The sequence below is a fragment of the Cyprinodon tularosa genome, unplaced genomic scaffold (assembly GCF_016077235.1).
Source record: "Cyprinodon tularosa strain WSP-4 unplaced genomic scaffold, ASM1607723v1 ctg11, whole genome shotgun sequence".
Taxonomy (NCBI): domain Eukaryota; kingdom Metazoa; phylum Chordata; class Actinopteri; order Cyprinodontiformes; family Cyprinodontidae; genus Cyprinodon; species Cyprinodon tularosa.
Window position 1 is genome coordinate 977,707 of NW_024037893.1, and position 22,513 is coordinate 1,000,219.

The window sequence follows — 22,513 nt, forward strand, 5'->3', positions numbered from 1 at the left end:
ATGAGTTTTGTCATTTGGAGCTGTTCTGAAGATATCCAAGTAATGTCTTCCTATGGGCAACGACTTGAAGGCACAAACTAAACTGTTCATAATTTATCATTAATGGTACGCCAGCATTCAACTCGTTGCCCATAGGAAGACGTTACTTGGATAGAACCTAACCAAATGTCTTCAAACAGCTCCAAATGACTCAAAACTCACATGAGTGAGTAGAATATGATGTAATAACGTAAAATCAAGGGCCCAATGTATAAAAACCTGTGTTCCCCTTTATGTTTGAACGGGAGCACCTTGAAATTGACCGAACGGAGGAAGAGGTTTGGCTGAAGAAGCTGGTGTTTCTGCGGCTGCTTCTAGGAGATGCAAATTGTTTACTTTTCCGAATAGTGCTAGCTCCAGCCAATATAGAAAAAGTATATCACAAGCTGAGAAAGTGACGCAGTGTGGTGTCGTTCACATTCAAACACCAGTCAAACTAAATAAGATCTTAAAAAAATTAAATAAAACCAAAAAACCTTTGGTAACCTTGCCTTCCTAACAGGTTTCCTGTGTAGATACCAGGCCTGTAGGACCTAACTCTGTAATCATGTAGTCATGCATTGTACAGGTAAAAAAATGATGACCTCCATGGTTGAAAAATATAACAAGGATACAGAATTTTTTTTAAGCATTACAAATGCTATTTTTAATTGAACAGGAAAATTTCAAAAATATTTAGGTCATATTATTCAACAAGTCATGGTTAATTTTAAAGGAGGGACTGTCTGAGTAAACCAAATTGCAAACAATCTGATGGCTACTCATATGGCCTTTATGACCCTTTATGTCCACATCTTACATGCCTACATCTTAAAGATCAGAGAAAAAGGCTGGGAGACTGGAAATGGGTGGCAGTGAGGAAACTGTGCATTAATTGCCACAATAATCTACCTAAACAGACAGCTTTGACCAATAAATAAGCTATTAGAGGTGAGTATTGGCATGAGTGTTTCGATACATGTCGCGATACTTGGGTCACGATACGATATTATCACGATATTGCAGTATCACCATATATTGCCATATTTTCTCCAGGTATCAAAAATCAAATGATGAGATAAAACAGCAAGCGCTGTATATTTTCATCAGAAAATATTGATTAGGTATTATTATCCATGTTGTTTGGGGTTTTCTTCCACTGTGACTGCCTCAAATACAGATTTGGTGCTGTACACACAGGTAAAGGGCTCCACAGCGCTCTCTGCCAGAGTGGTGGTGCAGAGGTAGCCCATTTTCCCATCAATGTTTTATGTAATCATATATTTTTTTTGAAAATCGATACTAAGAAGTGAAAGATCGATATTATATTGGGCAGCCGAATATCACAATATATATCGCCAAAAGGATTATTTCCCACACCCCTATAAGCTATAATCTCTTTTTTTAATTTACTAAAGACTGGTAAGGTGAAAAGTAACAGTTTCAGAGAGAAGAACCCGGGATCTCATGTAAGAGCATGTTGTGTTGTTTGGAAATGTTTAAAAGCATTACATCTGAATGACTGGACACAAACATACAAGTAAACATGTTCAAGCAGACAGTCTTCATAATACTAGTCTAGGTTTGTTTTTGTTTTTTTTACTGCGACACTGTACTCTGTTCCATCTGCTGAGTGATTAAGCCTCTACTCCTAATCAAGCCGTTTGCACAGATGACAACAGCATAAAAAGGACACAAGCTCATGTGCATTTCTACCCATTACTTAAAGGAATAGTACACCCAAAACATGATTAGCCTTCATTTTCTACTCACCCCCATGCTGAACAACACTCTGGAGTACTTTTTTGATATCTCAAATGCATCTGGAGATCTGGGAGGCTTCTTGCTGTCTGCTGACATTCAAATAATGGAGGTCTATGGTGTCCGAGACAGAAAGGTCCATTAAAGTCCACAAAAAACGTGTCAATATTCCTCCATACTGCTCGTCTAATGTATTCCAAGTGTCCTGAGTGGGTAGCGTCCATAATTTACTCGAAACGAAGTCATTTAGAATGTTTTTAGAGCATAAACAGTAGTGTATAAGATTTCCTGAAAGCGCGCACATGCGTGTTCACGAGCCTACGGAAGCCGGCAGACCAAACCAGATGAAAGTGCGCATTCAGCGTCTGCTCTGCCAATAATGCAAGCGTAGAGGAAGAAATGTGCTGTTTACCTATGCAAAGAAAGAAACAACGAAAGAAAAATGTCTGAGGACTTCAGTGTTGAGGAAGAGCATGAGTTCTTTGCCGAGCTGAATGCGCTGGTCTGGTCTGCCGGCTTCCGTAGGCTCGTGAACGCGCTTTCAGGAAATCCTATACACTACTGTTTATGCTCTAAAAACATTCTAAATGACTTCGTTTTGAGTAAATTCTGGATGCTACCCACTCAGGACACTTGGAATACATTGGACGAGCAGTATGGAGGAATATTGACACGTTTTTTGTGGACTTATGGACCTTTCTGTCTCGGTCACCGTAGACCTCCATTATTTGAATGTCAGCAGACAGCAAGAAGCCTCCCAGATCTCCAGATGCATTTGAGATATCAAAAAAGTACTCCAGGGTGTTGTTCAGCATGGGGGTGAGTAGAAAATGAAGGCTAATCATGTTTTGGGTGTACTATTCCTTTAAAGTAATAGTCATACTCTAAACTGTGATGCATTAAAATACAGTCGAGAGAAAAGTTTACAATTTGTTCACATTGCTATTGTGATTACTTTATAAATAGCTAGTGGTACAACTGACAGTCATATAAAAAATATTGTGAATGATTTATAGTTTTACAAAAAAAAAACAAAAAAAAACAGTCAGGTCATAGAATGATTATATAGGGTATTTGGTGCTCGTCCTTAAGGTCTCTGAATAGGGTGTGTAGCATTGGTTTGGCTGAAAATGGCATATCTGCTGTTCTATGAGCCCTAATGCAAGCCTGGTAAAAAGCTCTAGAATGAAACAACAGGTTTTCTTCCTTTTATGGTATGCTCATGAATATTTAGATGAGCTGTGTGCAGATTGGTTGGTTTACAACTAGCGAAGCTAGCAACAAGAACTCACTCACTGAAACATCGAAATTGGTGACCAGACATCCTCTTTTTCCCAGAAATGTCCTACTTTACATAACAAAAAAAATGTCCGGGGGAATTTCAAAATCGTCCAGGATTTTGGTTGACTACAGTGCAGCAGAACAGAGCTGTGAGCTCCAGGGCTGGTTCCGGGAACCGCGGCAGACGGGGACAATGGAGCCAGCGGGGGAAGGAGCGACCAAACCAGACCAGGTGACGGTAGCCCGGACACCCGCAGCCCCGTGCACGGAAGCACGGTAAGGCAGGCTGGGGGGGAAGCATACCGTCACGGGTTGGGTCGCTCAGTCCCCGCTGGCTCCCTGCCCCCGTCCGCCGGGGTTCCCGGACCAGGGTTTGAATGCTCAGTCTGGTCCAGTCCAGCCACCACTCCCCCCTCCTCTTTTTCAGAAACACAAATCTGGTCTCCTTAGATATGCTAGCATTGCTATCAAGAGCTTAGGGACAGAATCATTAGGGTCTTACATCTTTGCGACATCTATTCATGTTGATGGGCCAATGAACCAGTGGGCTGGTCTGTATGTCAATTTCGGGGTGTGACAAAAGTACAGGCCAAAACCAAATAAGGCAACATCCCTGAATTGACGTCAATTTTGATTCGCCCCGTTTTATTAGAATTGTGAGATCTGCATAGAAAGGAGGCTACAATGGGGTTTGAACTTCTCTGTACCTCCATTTCACCCACTGAACTATCGTTATTCATCTATCAAAAAGATTGTTTTGCATTCTATGACCCCTTTAAAATGAATGTCCAATTTCTGCAAAACAAGGTCAAAAATGTTGCTTCTTTTGATTTTTAACAATCTTCCTCTTGAATCATTGTGGTGACCAATGGTAAGGGGACCTGTTTATACAGATGTTAACAACTACTGTTAACAGTTTATACAGATTTAATCATAGTTGCCTAATGATTAAGTTACCCAAGAATGATATAATAAAAAATGTAAGACAGTTCTAAGGTATTTTTTGTAACAGTCTGCCCTCTGTAGTTGGGCATAGACTGTACAAGCCCGATGTGAAGGTTACTCCTGTTAAACTCTACAATGGAAGATGTCAGGACTGCACAACTACAATAGAGGAGGGTCAGACAGATCCAACAACAAATGGATGGCAAGTTATTTTGGGAGTTTGAGGCTGAGAGGAGGGAATGGAAGATGAGTAAACAGAGAAGAAAAGCCTTCATTGTTGGTCAAAACAGGACAAAAAAAAAAAAAAAAGAATCAGACATTGGTCGCAGCAAAAGTCCCCCATGCTGCATTTTAACTGAAAATGTCTGACATTGCTTGGTCTGTTAAGTTTTTTCACCAGTCCGTGTTTCTCTTGTAGCAACAGATATCACTACATATGAACCCAAACAAATGCAAACAGTTTAATGTCCAATCTGTTTCAATATAGATAACAAACGTTAGCTTATTAAAGGAAGGCTAGAATACATTGGACACAATTTTTAGATATGCAGTTGGTCCAAGTTGGTATGGTTCCTCTAATTTGAAATAAAATGTTTGTGTGGTCTCATAAAAAGGCAAATAATGCCGCCATAGCAAATCCTAGCCAACCCCAGGTGGATTAGCACACGTTATACAGATTATGTAGCTTACCTTTAATAAGAAGTAGCTCAGAGGGAAAATAGTTCCAATCAAAAGAAGCTCAAAAAGTGAAAAACTCTAAACTTATCAACTGGACTGGGGACTCTGACATTTGAAAGGTGTTTGAGAGGTGAAACAGGTCTGTAAACAATGAATGTGCGTCACCTGAAATGTCCCCAGACAGTTTGTTTTAGATTCAGATCCCCGATATACAAAAAAGAAGCAATAGAAATGATCAGCCATATTTAAAACATGAAAATAATTAGCCAAGAGAGAGTCTTTGCAAAAAGTAACAAAGGTCAAAAAAACATATCGGCTGACTGTTAAATATTTACTAGATCAAAACGTTAGATCTCTTGAATAAAACAAAGATTGCAGAAATAAATGAGAAAATGTGAGGACAGCATGTGTTATACCTCACCTTGAAAAGCACAGACTTTTAAAGTACTTTATTCACGGGGAGCCTCATTTCCCTGGTTATGGAGAACTGCTTCTTCCTGTGAGGCAACATCAAACAAATAAGCATGTTAGACCTAAATAAGCCAAACGGAAATGGTAGAGACAATCACTTATGAGAGCAGGACTACTTCTCAAAGAGTAAGGATTAATGAGCAGATGTGAGAATTGTTGGCTATTAATTTAAAATTACATTAATGTGATACTGCAGAGTCAACAAGCAGATGTTTGCTAAGCTATTCTGGGGACAACAGTGAGTTTCAGTGCAGCAACCTCTAGATCAGAGTGTTGCCTTAACAACAAGCCTCGTCAACAGTGGTGACTTCACCAGGCAGGTAGAAGAGCAGTTAAAACACAGAGTTACATTTTCCACTTCATCCAGAGGGAAAATGAAAAGAGCCCAATTAAGAAACAAGTGCAATAAATTATCAGACATATTGCCTCATCTGTGTTGACATGCTGTAATACTTCTGGAACTGTAAACCGTGCTGTAGAGGCCTGTCATTTATGACTTAACTTTTCTATGAACTGAAGCCTGCAATAAAACAAATCTAAAGCAGAACTTTAACACAAAAAAACGCATCATATTGTAGAGAGACAGGCTGCAGGCTAATGTGCACGGTCACAGCGACCAGTGGGTTGTTTCTAACTGAAAGAAGATTTTGAGTTGCAGTTGAACCAGGAGACGGTGTCCTTAAGGTCCATACTTGCACGCTCACATATCCGCTTACAAACATGCCACTGCACCACTGTGCCAACCGCAGCTGCTCTAGAAATCCCGACTGAGCCAGAGACCACACCCCACTGCCACACTAATTCAACTTAATGTATATGTTGGAGGTTCAGGAAGGGGAACATGTTAATAAAACTAAAGTAGGATGACTTTTTATTTTATTTTATTTAACATGAAGATAATAAATTTAGGAACAGGAAAAGGAGAATAAGACAATGTTTGCCATTCTATTTTTGGGTTGTATTGATTAAATTTACACAGAACAAGGTTTTCATTTAGTCCAGTTTTGCCCAGGCTAGATGGAAAGAAGTTTTTACACATATTCCTTTTTCCCTCTTTTGCTGAGGAAAACTCTTCCTCAACACAGCATGACACTTCCACCACCATGTGGTAGCTTCTACCACACAGAGGTTTGTGAAGAGACCCCCCCCCCAAAAAAAATATTTGGCACGCATGAACAGTGAGCCAACATATAAATAATCGTGATGATGATGCATCGTGATTCTAATTTTCATGATCTACTGCATCGATTCTTGACACCAAGTATCGATTATTAATTTAAAAAAATGAGTAAATAAAATTGCATGAATGGTTGGCGAACATCAGCCAAAAACAAGTGTAATACAACTTCCAGTCCAGTAGATGTCGCTGCGGATGTGTTGATGCACACTGCCTTGTGTCACAAGCATTTCTACTGCGCCGAATCATTCAAAAACAAAACATGGAGGAGAAAATATTGCAATGCATCGCAATAATTCAAGTATCGTGATGCATCGTGATAGAATCGCATCGTGGCCTGTGAATCGCGATTCGAATCGAATCGTGACTTCTTTGGCAATACCCACCCCTAGCCAACATACATGTCAGATGCAGAACTCTGAGTATTTCCTGAACTTTACAGAAAACACATGATTTCAAGCCTTAAAGCCTTTTTTTAGCCTTAAAGTGCTGCTCAACAAAATTTTAGTTCAGCAGATATATATTTTTATATACATCTGTCTCTAATGGAAGTGTATGTAAATTTTCAAGTACAACTGTATTTCTGCTTCAATTTTTAATTCTGCCAGTTTTGGGCCCTCCACAGTTCAACTCTCCTTTAGAGAAATGTAATTTCCCTGTTTGGGACAGTACACCAGAGAACACTTAATATATGTGTTATTACTCTGTAAGGAAGTAGGTGCCTTTGATCCAGCACTACAATTGTCTTTGCTTAAGGTTAATATACCATTCATTTTCCTGGTCAATTTCCCAATAAAAATAAGACATTTTACTATTGTGGGACAAATAAAGAAGGAAACAATAACAGGAAACAATAACCTAAGACTAAAAGTGCAATGTCATCATTTTCTATTTCTTACACTGCCTGAACTGGAACATATTTCTTATTCTTGCTAGCAGCACAAGATTCCCAGCATAAGGGCTGAGAGGAGGAACAAACCTGTAGCTGTAAATGTGAATCTGAAATATAAATCTTTTTTATTTGATAAAAAAACACATTGTGTTCAAGAATAAGACTGAGTTTAAAGAGTTCATCCAGAACACAATCCTTCCTTCTGTCCCTACTCACCCGACTCCTTTTCTTTAAATTAAATAACAGACAGCGAGAGCATCTGGTAGCAGTTATCTCACAAACCAAACTTTTTTTTTTTTCAACCCTGCTGTCTTTCCCCTTAGCATTTTCTTATAAAAAAAAAAAGACCTCCTAAACAAAACACAAACAAGGCCCAAATTACATTTTACAATACAACCCAAACTAAGATAGGGGTCTACTCCCCCACAGGCCCGTTCAGGTGAACCCGCTTTACGAGCATTCTTCAGATGGGGAGAAAAGTTAAGGGGGGAGTTGAAGTTAAAGAGGAAGGGCAGAAAATGGAGGAGGGGGACAATGATGTTGACACTCCCTTTCCTAATAAACCATTTCCCTCAACCAATCGACAAGGACTTGAGCAAGAACTGATCCAACTCCTTGCTAGCTGTAAACTGGAAGCGGCTGCAATGATTGCTTCAGGCTGCCTGTTTGGCTTTAAGGAGAGAGCGCAGCTCACATATGGCTTGACTAGCCTAACACTTTTCACCCCACAGTTGAAGAAGAGGTTAATCGGGGAAGGAGTGAGATGCCTCTTCGAACACAGTCAAAACTACCCTCCTTGACTTGGGTCTAACCGAGCTGTGGATCTAGTTTCAGTTGCTTTCATTTCACTCTCCTCTCTCTTGTTTTGGGCAATCCAGCTAAATATTTCAGCAGTGGAAACATGATTGTCTTGTTGAGCGGCGACTGTCTATATTTAGCTCGACAGGTAGGCAGAAAAAGCCAACCTACCTGTTGGGCTTCATCCCACCACCGTGTCAGCATGCAGTATGTTGACCTTTAACAAACACTTAGGATTACAAAAGTGGCATTGAAATCTAACTGGTCTAACTGCAGTGTTTTACATTAAATGAGGCGACTGCAAGAATCATGGAGTAAAGTTAGTCTGCACTTGACTTGGGGAAATAATCCAAACACCAGTGTGAAGACAATTTCCTAGAGAACCTTATCTCTCAGCAGAAACCACTTCCCTTGACTAACCCTGCGCTGTCAGTACCGGTGCCAGACAGAAGCAGCATCAAGACCAGGGAGTCATATTTCAAGTTGGGGAAACAATCAGCCTGTCCTTTCAGCTCTGTGACATTAGGAGCAACTGTTCAGCTTTTCAGCTATTAATTTTAAACTGAACTTACTGAAATTCTAATTTATCATCCCTGCTGCACATCTTTTTTTTGTAGAGCACTGTGAGCCTTAGACAGAGGAAGCATTCAAAGAATGTAATCTATTCAGAAAGCAGAGACAAAAAATGCCAGTTGACAAAGACTGGACAGTCATCAAAATGGCATGCAAAAAAAAAAAGCCCTCCTTACCCATTATTTAGTTTCCTTTTGAAGTCATGTAGCCACACCCATATTTTCTATAATTAAAAGAAGGGATGAGTGGGTATTGTTAAGTTGTAAGTAGCAGACTGTGCATGTATGAGATGTAAGGAATGGGAGGCGGGGCTTGATCTGGGTTTTCCTTCTTCATGGAGTTGAATGATGAGCGCGGGAGCGCATGTTGTAAACTGTTAATGGCGACCATTAAAGTGTGGATATTAACGTCAGCAGTGTGATTATTGAGCCAACATTGGTAGCAGAGGATGGCCGCTGCTGGAAATTACAAAGTTCCCCCACCGTTCGACGAGAAGACGTCTTACGAAAGTTGGAAAAATGAAATTGAAATCTGGAGAATTGTTACCGACTTGGACAAAAAGAAGCAGGCCCTGGCGGTTACCCTGTCGCTATCAGGAAGAGCGAGAGAAAGCGCGCTGGAAATCGCTGCGGAACATCTCAACGTCGATACAGGAATGAGTGTTCTTTTAGACAAGTTGGATTCAGTGTTTTTAAAAGAAGAAAAAGATCGACAGTACGAAGCTTACACAGAGTTTGACCGGATCCACAGACGCGGCGACACGTCCATGATGGATTACATTATCGAATTTGAACGACGGTACAACAAGTTATGTAAGTTCAAAATGGAACTACCGGATGCAGTGTTAGCATTCAAGCTATTAGACACCGCGGGGCTAAACGTTAAAGACAAACAGCTAGCTCTTACCGCCTGTTCCACTGTAACTTTTGACAACATGAAATCAGCTTTGAAAAGAATCTTCGGTGATAATGTCTATCCTCCACAAGAGGGCGACTCAGCCTTTTTCACCAAATACACAGGCAAGCGTGAACGGAGTTCAAACTCAGAGCAAAGCTCAAGAACAGCTGCAGGGACTAATCCACTCGACAAATACGGGAGAAGAACTAAATGTGCAATATGTCAGAGCACTTTTCACTGGGCAAAAGACTGCCCCAATAAAAGAGAACATGTGAAGCTAACAAATGTTGAGGGATCAAAAGACAACGTTGAGGAATGTAATATTACTCTGTTTTCAGACGAATCCACATCTGACACACAGATCTTCATGGTAGAAGCTTTGGGATCTGCTGTGATTGACACTGCCTGTACAAGAACTGTGTGTGGTGAAAAATGGCTTGCAGATTATGTAAGTGGATTGCCTCAGAGAGAATTAATGTAGATTAAAGATGAAAAAAGTGCAAGACCTTTCCGGTTTGGGGATGGAAAACTGGTGCAATCCACAAGAAAGGTGACTATTCCTGCAACAATAGGAAAAACTAAATGCAACATTGAGACAGAAGTAGTTCCAGCAGATATACCGATGCTTTTGAGCAAAACATCACTGAAGAGAGCGAGTGCTGTTTTAGACATTGCTCAAGACAAAGCAATGATGTTTGACCAACCTGTAAAACTTGAACTGACATCTTCTGGACATTATTGTGTAAATTTAAGAAAGGAAAGGATCAATAATGAAAGCCAGTTTAAACAAAGTGAGACACCAAATGATGAAGATGAAATTCTCATTGTGACAGAAAACATGGCAACAAAAGAAAAAAAAACAGTACTGCTAAAGCTACATAAACAATTTGGACATGCCTCAGTTGACAGACTACAAAAGCTCTTATCTTGCTCAGGCAACACCGATGATGAAAGCATTACAATCCTGAAGGAAATTGTAAAAAACTGTGAAATATGCATCCGGTACAGTAGAGCAAAACCTAAACCTGCAGTGGGTTTACCCATGGCTTCAACGTATAATGAAACTGTAGCGATGGACTTACATGAGCTTGAGCCAGGTTTGTGGTATCTACATGCCATCGACCATTTTACAAGATTCAGTGCAGGGAGCATCATCACCACAAAAAGACCCAAAGAGATAGTGAAGCACTTTATTCACTGCTGGATAAGCGTTCATGGCCCACCACGCAGATTATTCACTGACAATGGAGGTGAATTTAACAACGAAGAAACAAGAGACATGGCTGAACATTTTAACATTGAGGTTAAAGCCACTGCTGGATACAGTCCATGGAGCAACGGCCTACTGGAAAGACACAATCAGATTCTCACTGAAATGCTACTCAAGGTAAAGAGAGACAACAAATGTGACTGGAAAATGGCTCTGGACTGGGCTTTGATGGCAAAAAAACAGCATGCACAATGTACATGGCTACAGTCCATATCAACTTGTTTTTGGTCAAAACCCAAACCTGCCTTCAGTTCTAATTGATAGACCTCCAGCATTGGAAACTGATGTCAACACATGGATGGGTCATCACACTGCAACACTGCATGGCATGAGAAAAGCCTTTGCTGAGGCTGAATGTTCTGAGAGGATCCGAAGAGCCCTCCGAAAACAGCTGCGACCCACAGATGACAAATATGAAACAGGAGACAAAGTCTATTATAAACGTACAGACTGTCAGGAGTGGAAAGGGCCAGGTGTGGTTATTGGCCAAGATGGTGTAGTAATATTCGTCAGGCATGGTGGAACGTATGTCAGAGTACACCAGTCTAGGCTGAGAAAAATGAATGAGACACAAGAGAAACTAGGGGAAAGCGAAAGCAAAAATCCATTTAAAACGGATGACCACTTTTCAAAGACACCAGCAGCGGTACTTGATGAAGAACATGACTTTGAAAGTGAACATGAGGAGGATATGGCACCAACAAGCAATGAATCACTTGGTGTTGCAGAAAACAGTGAATCCTCCTGTGATCCAGTACAACCTGAAGGGGATGGTCTTCCACTGACACACACAACTGTAAGTGAAGGAATAAAACTAAAAGCTGGACAAGGAATTAAATTTACAGACAAAGAAACAGGTCAAAAATATGCTGGAAAAATAACAAGCCGTGCAGGGAAAGCCAGTGGGAAACACAAAAACTGGTACAACCTAGAATATACTGAGCCAGAGGAAATTGCTGGATCTACAGGATCCATTGATATAGGACAAGTAAGCAACCTCGAAGTGGTTGAAAATGTCAAGACCAATACTTACAACAGAGATGAAATATTAGTAGTGAACGAGGATATTTTCTCACACGCTAAACAAACTGAACTTGAGAACTGGAAAAGAAACAATGTATTTGTGGAGAAAAAAGATGAAGGTCAGAAATGCATATCAACGAGGTGGGTGTGCACACTCAAGAAAACACAACTAGACAAAGTACCCAAAGCAAGACTGGTTGCAAGAGGCTTTGAAGAAATTAACATTCAAGAACTTCCTAAGGATTCAACCACTTGTTCCTCTGAATCTCTAAAGATGGTTATAGCTGTTATATGCCAAAATAAATGGAAGCTGAACTCTATGGACATCAAAGCAGCCTTTTTGCAAGGTAAAGATTTAACACGGGATGTGTATCTCCGTCCGCCTCAAGAGGCAGAGAGCGAAGGAATCGTATGGAAATTAAATAAATGTGTCTATGGCTTGGCAGATGCTTCCTTGTTCTGGTACAACAAGGTGAAAGAAACCATGCAGAAGCTGGGAGGAACTGTGTCAAAAGTTGATCCAGCTGTCTTCTACTGGCAAGATGATTTCTGTAAGGTGACAGGAGTTCTTGCATGCCATGTAGATGACTTTGTATGGGGTGGTTCAGACATGTTTTCTTCAGCTATTATCCCCCAACTGAAAACTGCTTTTCAAGTTGGAAGAGAAGAACATAACAGCTTCAACTACATTGGAATGGAGGTTCATTCTCTGCAGAATGAAATCAGAGTACAACAGCGTGCATACATTAAAAACCTACAGCCCATTCCTATGGATCCCATCAGAGTACCACAGCGGGAGGCTCCATTAACAGACACAGAAATGGACATGTTAAAATCCAAGATTGGACAGATTCTGTGGGTAGCAAGACAGAGCAGACCTGACATCATGTGTGACATATCTATCTTGGCGTCAAACACAAAACATGGTACAATTCAAACATTACACTCTGCAAACAAACTGATCAGAAAACTTAAATCTGAGGAAGTTACCCTTAGATTCCAATGCTTGGGAGACAGCAAATACCACAAGCTAGTGGTGTTCAGCGATTCCTCAATGGGAAATCTCTCAGATGGAGGGACACAAGGAGGACATTTTGTCATGCTGATGGGAGAAGATGGAAAATTTTCACCCATATGCTGGCAATCCAGACGGATTAGGAGAGTGGTACGTAGCACGTTAGCTGGAGAGACTTTAGCACTAGCAGATGGAATTGATAGTGCTGTCTTTCTTGCTACACTCTATTCAGAGCTCATGGTTGGTGATGGCAGGCGCAACATCTTACCCATTACCTGTGTAACGGACAACCATTCCCTCCTTGATGCTGTCAAATCCACAAAATGTGTAACTGAAAAGAGACTCCGGCTTGAGATCAGCAGCATCAAAGAACTTATGGGTTCTGGGACAATCCAAGAAATCATATGGACACCTACCAAAGACCAACTTGCCAACTGCCTAACAAAAGTGGGGGCGTCTGCCCTTGGACTGCTGAGAGCCCTAAGTGAAGGGAAATGGCAACTTAAAGATTAAAACAAACAAAAAGACTATTGTTCCTTACATAAGTTAAGTTCAAGTAAATGGAGTTAAAATAAGTAAAGTTAGAATGCTAAAATTTCTTTAGCCTGTTATGTGTTCTTTAAAGAAAGAGGGGAGATTGTTAAGTTGTAAGTAGCAGACTGTGCATGTATGAGATGTAAGGAATGGGAGGCGGGGCTGGATCTGGGTTTTCCTTCTTCATGGAGTTGAATGATGAGCGCGGGAGCGCATGTTGTAAACTGTTAATGGCGACCATTAAAGTGTGGATATTAACGTCAGCAGTGTGATTATTGAGCCAACAGGTATAGAAAAAGTGATGTGAATTTTGTAATCAGCAGTTATTTCTAAAAGAGGTTCCCAGCAGAATTCAAAATAATCAAGTGGCTTAAGTTATAAAATACACATAGGAATGTAGAACAGCGTGTTAATAACGAACTCTATGTAAAAGATATCATAAATAAAAAATGCAACGCGTTCAATCTGAATGTAAACATCACAGGTAGTAGAGAAAAACCAGCCGAAGTCCAAGATGAGGATGCACAACCGTACGTCTCAGAATTTAATGAGACCCAAACTGTCAGAAGTGCTAATGAATAGTTTATATGAGCATCCTTTGCCATTTAATTAGAGCTACTGTCCTCCCACTAGGAAACAAAACTGGTGCCAGTTCTACTCCGTTCTGATAAGCTGGATGATTTCTTTTCAGGTTTTCCACCTCCTCTTATACTCCTCTTGTATAACTTTAATGTTTCCGGTGTCCCTTATTTTTCTCCTTTTGGTTTTTTAAACAACTTAAGGATCAAAATAGCAAAACTCCAAGGTGGTAACTGGATGTTAGCAGTTAAGGTAAAGTTATCACCAGCTTATACCGATCTCATCACACAGAGAGCACACAAACCAAATTTGTTTAGAAGTTGCACCTTAAAATAAACATGTTTGACATAGTTGCACGAACCATAGCATGATTCAGCTAAGGTTTAGGGGCGATATCCAGCATTACTCATTTTGATAATGAGTAATGATTATGATGCTCCAACTGCTGATTAAATTACATGATTTAATTAAACTGATTCAAGTTTAATGAATAAAAACAGGTACTATGCACTATTAAGAAGCAGAGTTGCCCAACTTAATTTTACTACTGGAGTAGGAACATAAATGGAGTAGGACGACATTTTGATTTCAGAAGTGCTGGAGGCGCAAGTATTTTTAAAAGCAAGTAACTTTAGTGTGTTTGACCATCTAATCACAGACCCAATTCAGTGGTGCATCAGATGTTTGCAAAGTGAGCTTCTCAGGAGTGACAGCCAATCACACAAGAAAAGACGGTGGGGCAATCAGGAGCTTGTTGGTGGTCCTAACTCGGGGAAGAGGGCTTCAGCTTGAGCTGCAGTTTTCCACTTGGTCCTAGTGCTCGACGAATGTCTGTGTACTGTAGCATAACATTGTTTTTGGACAGTAAATTGTGCAGGGGACAAAAATGGACGTTTGAAAAAGTGCAAGTTACCTCAATGAGTAGGGAGGATTTGTTTTTTGTTATACTGCCTGTAGGAGCTTAAAAATTGGTATTCAGTATGGAGCATTTAGCTCAATTAAAACATTTGCCGTTGAAGCTACCGTTTCTCATTAAGTTTTTAAATAATACATATTATGGCGACCGCTTCGACCGTAGCTTATACACTATATTGCCAAAAGTATTTGCTCACCCATCCAAATTATTGGAATCAGGTGTTCCAATCACTTCCATGGCCACAGGTGTATAAATTCAAGCACCTAGGCATGCAGACTGTTTTTACAAACATTTGTGAAAGAATGGGTCGCTCTCAGGAGCTCAGTGAATTCCAGCGTGGAACTGTGATAGGATGCCACCTGTGCAACAAATCCAGTCGTGAAATTTCCTCGCTCCTAAATATTCCACAGTCAACTGTCAGCTGTATTATAAGAAAATGGAAGTGTTTGGGAACGACAGCAACTCAGCCACGAAGTGGTAGGCCACGTAAACTGACGGAGCGGGGTCAGCGGATGCTGACGCGCATAGTGCGAAGAGGTCGCCAACTTTCTGCAGAGTCAATCACTACAGACCTCCAAACTTCATGTGGCCTTCAGATTAGCTCAAGAACAGTGCGCAGAGAGCTTCATGGAATGGGTTTCCATGGTCGAGCAGCTGCATCCAAGCCATACATCACCAAGTGCAATGCAAAGCGTCGGATGCGGTGGTGTAAAGCACGCCGCCACTGGACTCTAGAGCAGTGGAGACGCGTTCTCTGGAGTGACGAATCGCGCTTCTCCATCTGGCAATCTGATGGACGGGTCTGGGTTTGGCGGTTGCCAGGAGAACGGTACTTGTCTGACTGCATTGTGCCAAGTGTAAAGTTTGTTGGAGGGGGGATTATGGTGTGGGGTTGTTTTTCAGGAGCTGGGCTTGGCCCCTTAGTTCCAGTGAAAGGAACTCTGAATGCTTCAGCATCCCAAGACATTTTGGACAATTCCATGCTCCCAACTTTGTGGGAACAGTTTGGAGCTGGCCCCTTCCTCTTCCAACATGACTGTGCACCAGTGCACAAAGCAAGGTCCATAAAGACATGGATGACAGAGTCTGGTGTGGATGAACTTGACTGGCCTGCACAGAGTCCTGACCTCAACCCGATAGAACACCTTTGGGATGAATTAGAGCGGAGACTGAGAGCCAGGCCTTCTCGTCCAACATCAGTGTGCAACCTCACAAATGCGCTTCTGGAAGAATGGTCAAAAATTCCCATAAACACACTCCTAAACCTTGTGGACAGCCTTCCCAGAAGAGTTGAAGCTGTTCTAGCTGCAAAGGGTGGACCGACGTCATATTGAACCCTATGGATTAGGAACGGGATGTCACTTAAGCTCATATGTGAGTCAAGGCAGGTGAGCAAATACTTTTGGCAATATAGTGTATGTCCATAACAATTTGAGGTATTAGGATTGGGTCATGGATTTTAAGCTTGAAAACCCCCAGTTAGCGCCTGTGATGCTACTTTGGCGTCAGATTTAAGAGCGAAGAGGAAACAGCGAGTACAAAGGTTCAAGCTGGGGACTCCAGTATGTATACAGGAAATGCTATTAATTTCATTCATTATTTTAATGCATTAGCAATGTTTCTAATTAATTATTTAAATTTAACACATTAAAGTGCCAGTCCTAATTCAGCTATACAAGGCGATCTTATGTGCATAAGAAGAGACAGAAGCACGTTTGTCGAATAATTTTTGATTTAGCAAATAATGACATCACATGACTAATAAGCTGTTTCCACTGCAGATGGGACATCAGAAATACAATTTTCTCATGACATTGCAGCATAATGTGAAACATCACTAATACTAGCCGTCCGTCACTGATCTGTGGTCTGCAATAACAGTCTACCTCTACTTCCTTTTTATTATGGCAAAACCTAACAAATACCAAATGACAAAATCACGTTTTGTATTGTCTAGTTAGATCACTCTAAGGGATGGAAAATACGTCAAATTCCCATTTCCTTTTTTTCCCCCCCAACGCTTCAAAATTCACATTACGTTTGGATGGCAACAGAGCTAGTCAGGGCAACAGTGGGGTAGAGAACCTCCTTCTGAGAGCTGGTTTTAGCTAAATGCACTCTATAAACCAACCTGAGGACCAGGAAGCGTGAGGCCTAGATAAGACACAGTTATTAATTATAGTTAAAAACTGATGGTAAATAGATCAGGAACAGAGTGAGTGATAGTAAATGATCTGTACTGTACCCCAAAGCACTTTACAGTTGATTAAGTAATCTGTTCATTAATGCACACATTCACATGCTGATAAGCTACACAGCAGTCACAGCAGTGCTGAGGCAGACTGACGGACCACTTACAGCAGGAAAGGTGGGACTAGCATCTTGCCAAAGGACACAATGATTGAAAAAGACAGAATAGGGACTCAAACTAGCATCTGCTTCTTAAGCCACCGCCATCCCAGAAAAAGACCAGCAGCACTTGTGACGGTTGTACCTCATAATTACAACAGCCAAGCCAAGGTGGGGAAAACCTTCCAGAATAAGCATGAGGTGCTGTGTTAAGGCAGCCACCACAAAAGGTGCCATTCAACAACAGGATCCAGTAAAGCTAACTTAGCTGGTCCCAAAAGAGAAGTCTAATTTTATATTTTTCCAACTGCTGACACAAATGCAAAGAAGGCAATTTCATTAAAATTTCATTAAAATTTAATTCTAAATCTATTGTAGAAATACATTCAACATAATCACACATATGTGGTACGATAACAAATAGATTATCTCATTATAATGTAATACCACTAACATAATGGTAATTGTATAATCAATCATGTGACATAAGATCAAGATCTGCCACCTCAGAGGCACCTCACTCCGACCCATGAGAAAAAGTGATAAGTTAATGAATTATTGCAAACACGGGGGATGGCAGACAAAGAGCGAGAGCAATGGATCGCAGTCACTTCTGCACCCCATCTGCAGTCAAAGAATCCCCCAAAAGATTGATTCATTGTTAACGCAGCCTGACACCCTGTGTGAGGAAGAAAGAAAGTGGTAGATAAAGGAACAGAGAATAGGGAACAGGGGGCTCCATTTGCTAAGAGAAGGGGCAGAGGCAGTTCACTGGACAGGTTCCCACAGTGGATGTTCCTCTGTTTGGAAAGCCACCACATACCATAGTCGAAATAGACAGGTAAGCTCATCCGCAGTTAACCTAGCTGCACACCATGTATAAAAACTGTACTATGCTCTAGTATATTATTTAAGAAAAACATACAGGACAGTTTTAAAATCCATTATGCAAAAAGACATCACAATATAGATGCCTGCAAGTACTGGCAGGGATAGCCTCAGGCAGAGAGCCCAACAACACACCTAAAAACACAACCAGTTCAGGGGAATGACTAACAGACAACTTTACATGAGTACAGGTGCTGGTCATAAAATTAGAATATCATGAAAAAGTAGATTGATTTCAGTAATTCCATTTAAAAAGTGAAACTTGTATATTATATTCATACATTACATACAAACTCATATATTTCAGATGTTTATTTTGTTTAATTTTGATGATTACAAATGACAACAAATGAAAATCTCAAATTCATCATATCAGAAAATTAGAATATTGTGAAAAGGTTCAAAATTGATGGCCCCTGGTGCCACACTCTAATCAGCTAATTAACTCAAACCACCTGCAAAAGCCTTTAAATGGTCTTTCAGTCTAGTTCTATAGGCTACACAATCATGGGGAAGACTGCTGACTTGACAGTTGTCCAAAAGACGACCATCGACACCTTGCACAAGGAGGGCAAGACACAAAAGGTCATCGCTAAAGAGGCTGGCTGTTCACAGAGCTCAGTGTCCAAGCACATTAATAGAGAGGCGAAGGGAAGGAAAAGATGTGGTCGAAAAAAGTGTACAAGCAAGAGAGATAACCGCACCCTGGAGAGGATTGTGAAACAAAACCCATTCAAAAATGTGGGGGAGATTCACAAAGACTGGACTGCAGCTGGAGTGAGTGCTTCAAGAACCACCACACACAGACGTATGAAAGACATGGGTTTCTGCTGTCGCATTCCTTGTGTCAAGCCACTCTTGAACCACAGACAGCGTCAGAAGCATCTTGCCTGGGCTAAAGAGAAACAGGACTGGACTGCTGGTGAGTGGTCCAAAGTCATGTTCTCTGATGAAAGTAAATTTTGCATTTCCTTTGGAAATCAAGGTCCCAGAGTCTGGAGGAAAAGAAGAGAGGCACTTCATCCACGTTGCTTGAAGTCCAGTGTAAAGTTTCCACAGTCAGTGATGGTTTGGGGTGCCATGTCATCTGCTGGTGTTGGTCCATTGTGTTTTCTGAGGTCCAGGGTCAACGCAGCCACATACCAGGAAGTTTTAGAGCACTTCATGCTTCCTGCAGCTGACCAACTTTTTGGAGATGCAGATTTCATTTTCCAACAGGACTTGGCACCTGCACACAGTGCCAAAGCTACCAGTACCTGGTTGAAGGACCATGGTATCCCTGTTCTTAATTGGCCAGCAAACTCTCCTGACCTTAACCCCATAGAAAATCTATGGGGTATTGTGAAGAAGAAGATGCAATACACCAGACCCAACAATTCAGAAGAGCTAAAAGCCACTATTAGAGCAACCTGGGCTATCATAACACCTGAGCAGTGCCACAGACTGATCGACTCCATGCCACGCCGCATTGCTGCAGTAATACAGGCCAAAGGAGGCCCAACTAAATACTGAGTGCTGTACATGCTCATACTTTTCATGTTCATACTTTTCAGTTGGCCAACATTTCTATAAATCCTTTGTTTTTATTGGTCTTCAGTAATATTCTAATTTTCTGATATGATGAATTTGAGATTTTCATTTGTTGTCATTTGTAATCATCAAAATTAAACCAAATAAACATCTGAAATATATGAGTTTGTATGTAATGTATGAATATAATATACAAGTTTCACTTTTTAAATGGAATTACTGAAATCAATCTACTTTTTCATGATATTCTAATTTTATGACCAGCACCTGTATGCTCTCCAAGAATGCCTTCGTACAACCTCAGCCTTACACCTTGTTAAGCACATAGCGAGCAAACAAGGACTGTCCCTCTCGCTGTCGCTGTTCAACCCCCTTTAGACTGTAATAAATCTGCAGACCACAGCCTTTGTCTCACATTTTTAATCAACAACGAAAACCAACATCTAATCATGCGATGGGCCATTACAATCATGGACGACTAATCTCACCGCAGCAAACAAATAACAGATGCAAGGATTTCACAGAAAAGCCACTCTGAACAGATCAAGCTGGGCTGTCGCAATAAGAGTACAGTAAAAACAAGGCGGAGGGACGTATAACCAGTCACCAGATTAGCATTAAAATAAATGGCTGTGACATCCTCTTAAAAAAAAAAAAAAAGAAAAACAGCTTCTTTGCTTGTAACAGGTTTCATAATCCCAGTCGATATCTTTGAGACCCTGACTTGTTCTCAATTTTACTCGTTAGAAGCATAAAATCAACCTTTTAGTCTGACGATGGCGTGTTTGGCTTTTATATAGGAAGGAGAAATCCACAGATCAGACTAAGACTCTTTATGTTACCGAGTATCTCGTCAACTGATCTGGTAAGTGAGCACATGACTTACATCCTTTTGAAGGCTACAATTTCTCACTCTAAAATGCAGTGACTTTTATTCCACACATGATTTTGGTGAAATTCACCCATCATTTTTTAAATCAAAATGTTTACTTTTGACATTAAACACTACAACTTAACCCATAACTCTGGAAACTCAACCTTTGTCAAGTTACATCAGGTTTAATTAATCTACTGTCAGTCCAATAATTTGTTTTCCACCACAGGTTCTGTCCTACGAGGAATATGCATTAATAACGTTTACTTTAGATGTTGGTAACTGATTTAAACCCAGCACTGATATTACTGAAAGCATGCATAAACACTTTATAGAGTTCCCTCCCAATCTGTGGTTGTCATTTTGTGCTAATCACTGGTGTGCTGGTTGATCCCCCCCCACCCAAAAAAACTGATTTTAATTTTTATTTTTTTTTTTTACTGCAGGCTGTGGTTTTAAAAATTGTGATCAATTATGTAAAAATCCAAGGATGTAATCTATAATTTAATTTTTTTCCCAGCCCATAGTTTCTTTCCCATCCAACAAATTAGAAACAAAGTAAACATAATCATTTTCCAAATTTTGGCTAAACAACAACGTGTTGGAGTTACTTGAGAGACCAGCAGCCATTCAACAACAGGATCCAGTAAAGCTAACTTTGCTCTAATTTTCTATTTCGGTTTTAAAAATGGTGATCAATTATATTAAAATCACAGGATGTTATCTTTAATTTGATTTCTTTTTCCATTCTTTTCAATTGTTATTGCTCAAGCACTTCAGCAATTTATAAACAGAGATGTTGCCCTAGCCTATAGTTTGACCGATCCAATGAATAAGAAACAGTGTAAACATCAGCATTTTCCATGTGATCACTTGACATTGAGAACATTTTGGCTAAACACCGTGTTGAAGTTAATTGAGAATGCAGAGAATAATAAAAAAAACATTAAAATAAAAAATACATTTTAAAATTGTATGCTTTTCTGGTGCACCTTTTATGCATGTGAATCAGTAAAGATAGGAGGCATGTCTCATATGTGTCAAATGCAAATGTTCAGATAGGATAAAAAAAAAAAAAACATCTGTTTATAATGGTAAACATATACAGGTATCAAACTGAGACTTTCCATATGTAAACAACTACAAAATTTAATTACAGCTCAATTTTCCCCTTATTAACAAGGTAAAACTTAAACATTCTCTGAAATATAGAGGGAAACTTATGCTTAGAAAAAAATATACATTTCTTTATTCGGTTTGCAACATAAAGGAAAACCCATTTCTCCAGAATTTCCCAAATAAAGTGTAACATGATGCTGGTAAGGCTTTAAAGTCTAGCGGGGCGTCCTGTGGAGGGAAACAGATGATTCCACTATAGCAGCAGATTTACTACAACTGATCCCCAAACCTACAGAGCTGTGCTGCTTTCAATGAATGAGGTCAACTCCACTGTAGAATGTGTTACAAAGCGCACATCCTTAGTAAATAAGGTTGTTTAAGTAGGTTTTAGCAGGGTTGAGTGTACGAAGGATGACTACTGCAGCCCAGCGAATCAAAGTCAACGTCTCGTAAAACTTTGTCGCTAGCGGAAAATAATAAAAAAAAACAGCAATAATCACGCAAACCAATACCAACTAAAACTACCAACTCCACTGCGGTGTTTATTACAATCATATTCGCGGCTCGAGACGTTTTAATATCGCGGCTAAAATCCCACAACACATTTCCAGCGTTAACCGTTTTAACACGGTAGCTTAAAAACCACAGCCTGCTCGGAAGCGAAGCAGCACCATCTGATTCTGCAACAACAACCAAAATATTCATATAGAAAAACAGCAATGCCGGTGTCCAGGTCTTAATTGCGACCAAAACAGCCACCCGCTTTTTTGGGAGGGAAGAAACTTACCGGCTTCGACGCTTTCATTGACTGCAGCAGCTTTTTTTTTAAAGCCTCTACAAACTCTCCGCCATCTTCGGCAATACCGTGTTTGTTTAAATGGGAAACACTCCCAGAGCGGAGGGAGACAGCTTGTAGAGGAGCGAA

The 22,513-nt window shown here is 40.4% G+C and overlaps 1 protein-coding gene across 9 annotated transcripts in view; it reads right to left on the bottom strand.

Moving 5' to 3' along the window:
* LOC119789835 (nuclear receptor coactivator 3-like) overlaps window positions 1-22,513 on the bottom strand; it is a 48,863-nt gene extending 26,350 nt beyond the window's left edge. For 8 of the 9 annotated variants that reach the window (XM_038295017.1, XM_038294993.1, XM_038295045.1 and 5 more), the window contains exons 1-2: window positions 22,376-22,513; window positions 5,105-5,180 (exon numbers count right to left, since the gene is read on the bottom strand). The gene's annotated coding sequence lies outside the window, so the exon portion shown is untranslated. The remainder of the gene's footprint in view (window positions 1-5,104; window positions 5,181-22,375) is intronic. The other variant, XM_038294984.1, reaches the window with a different exon arrangement.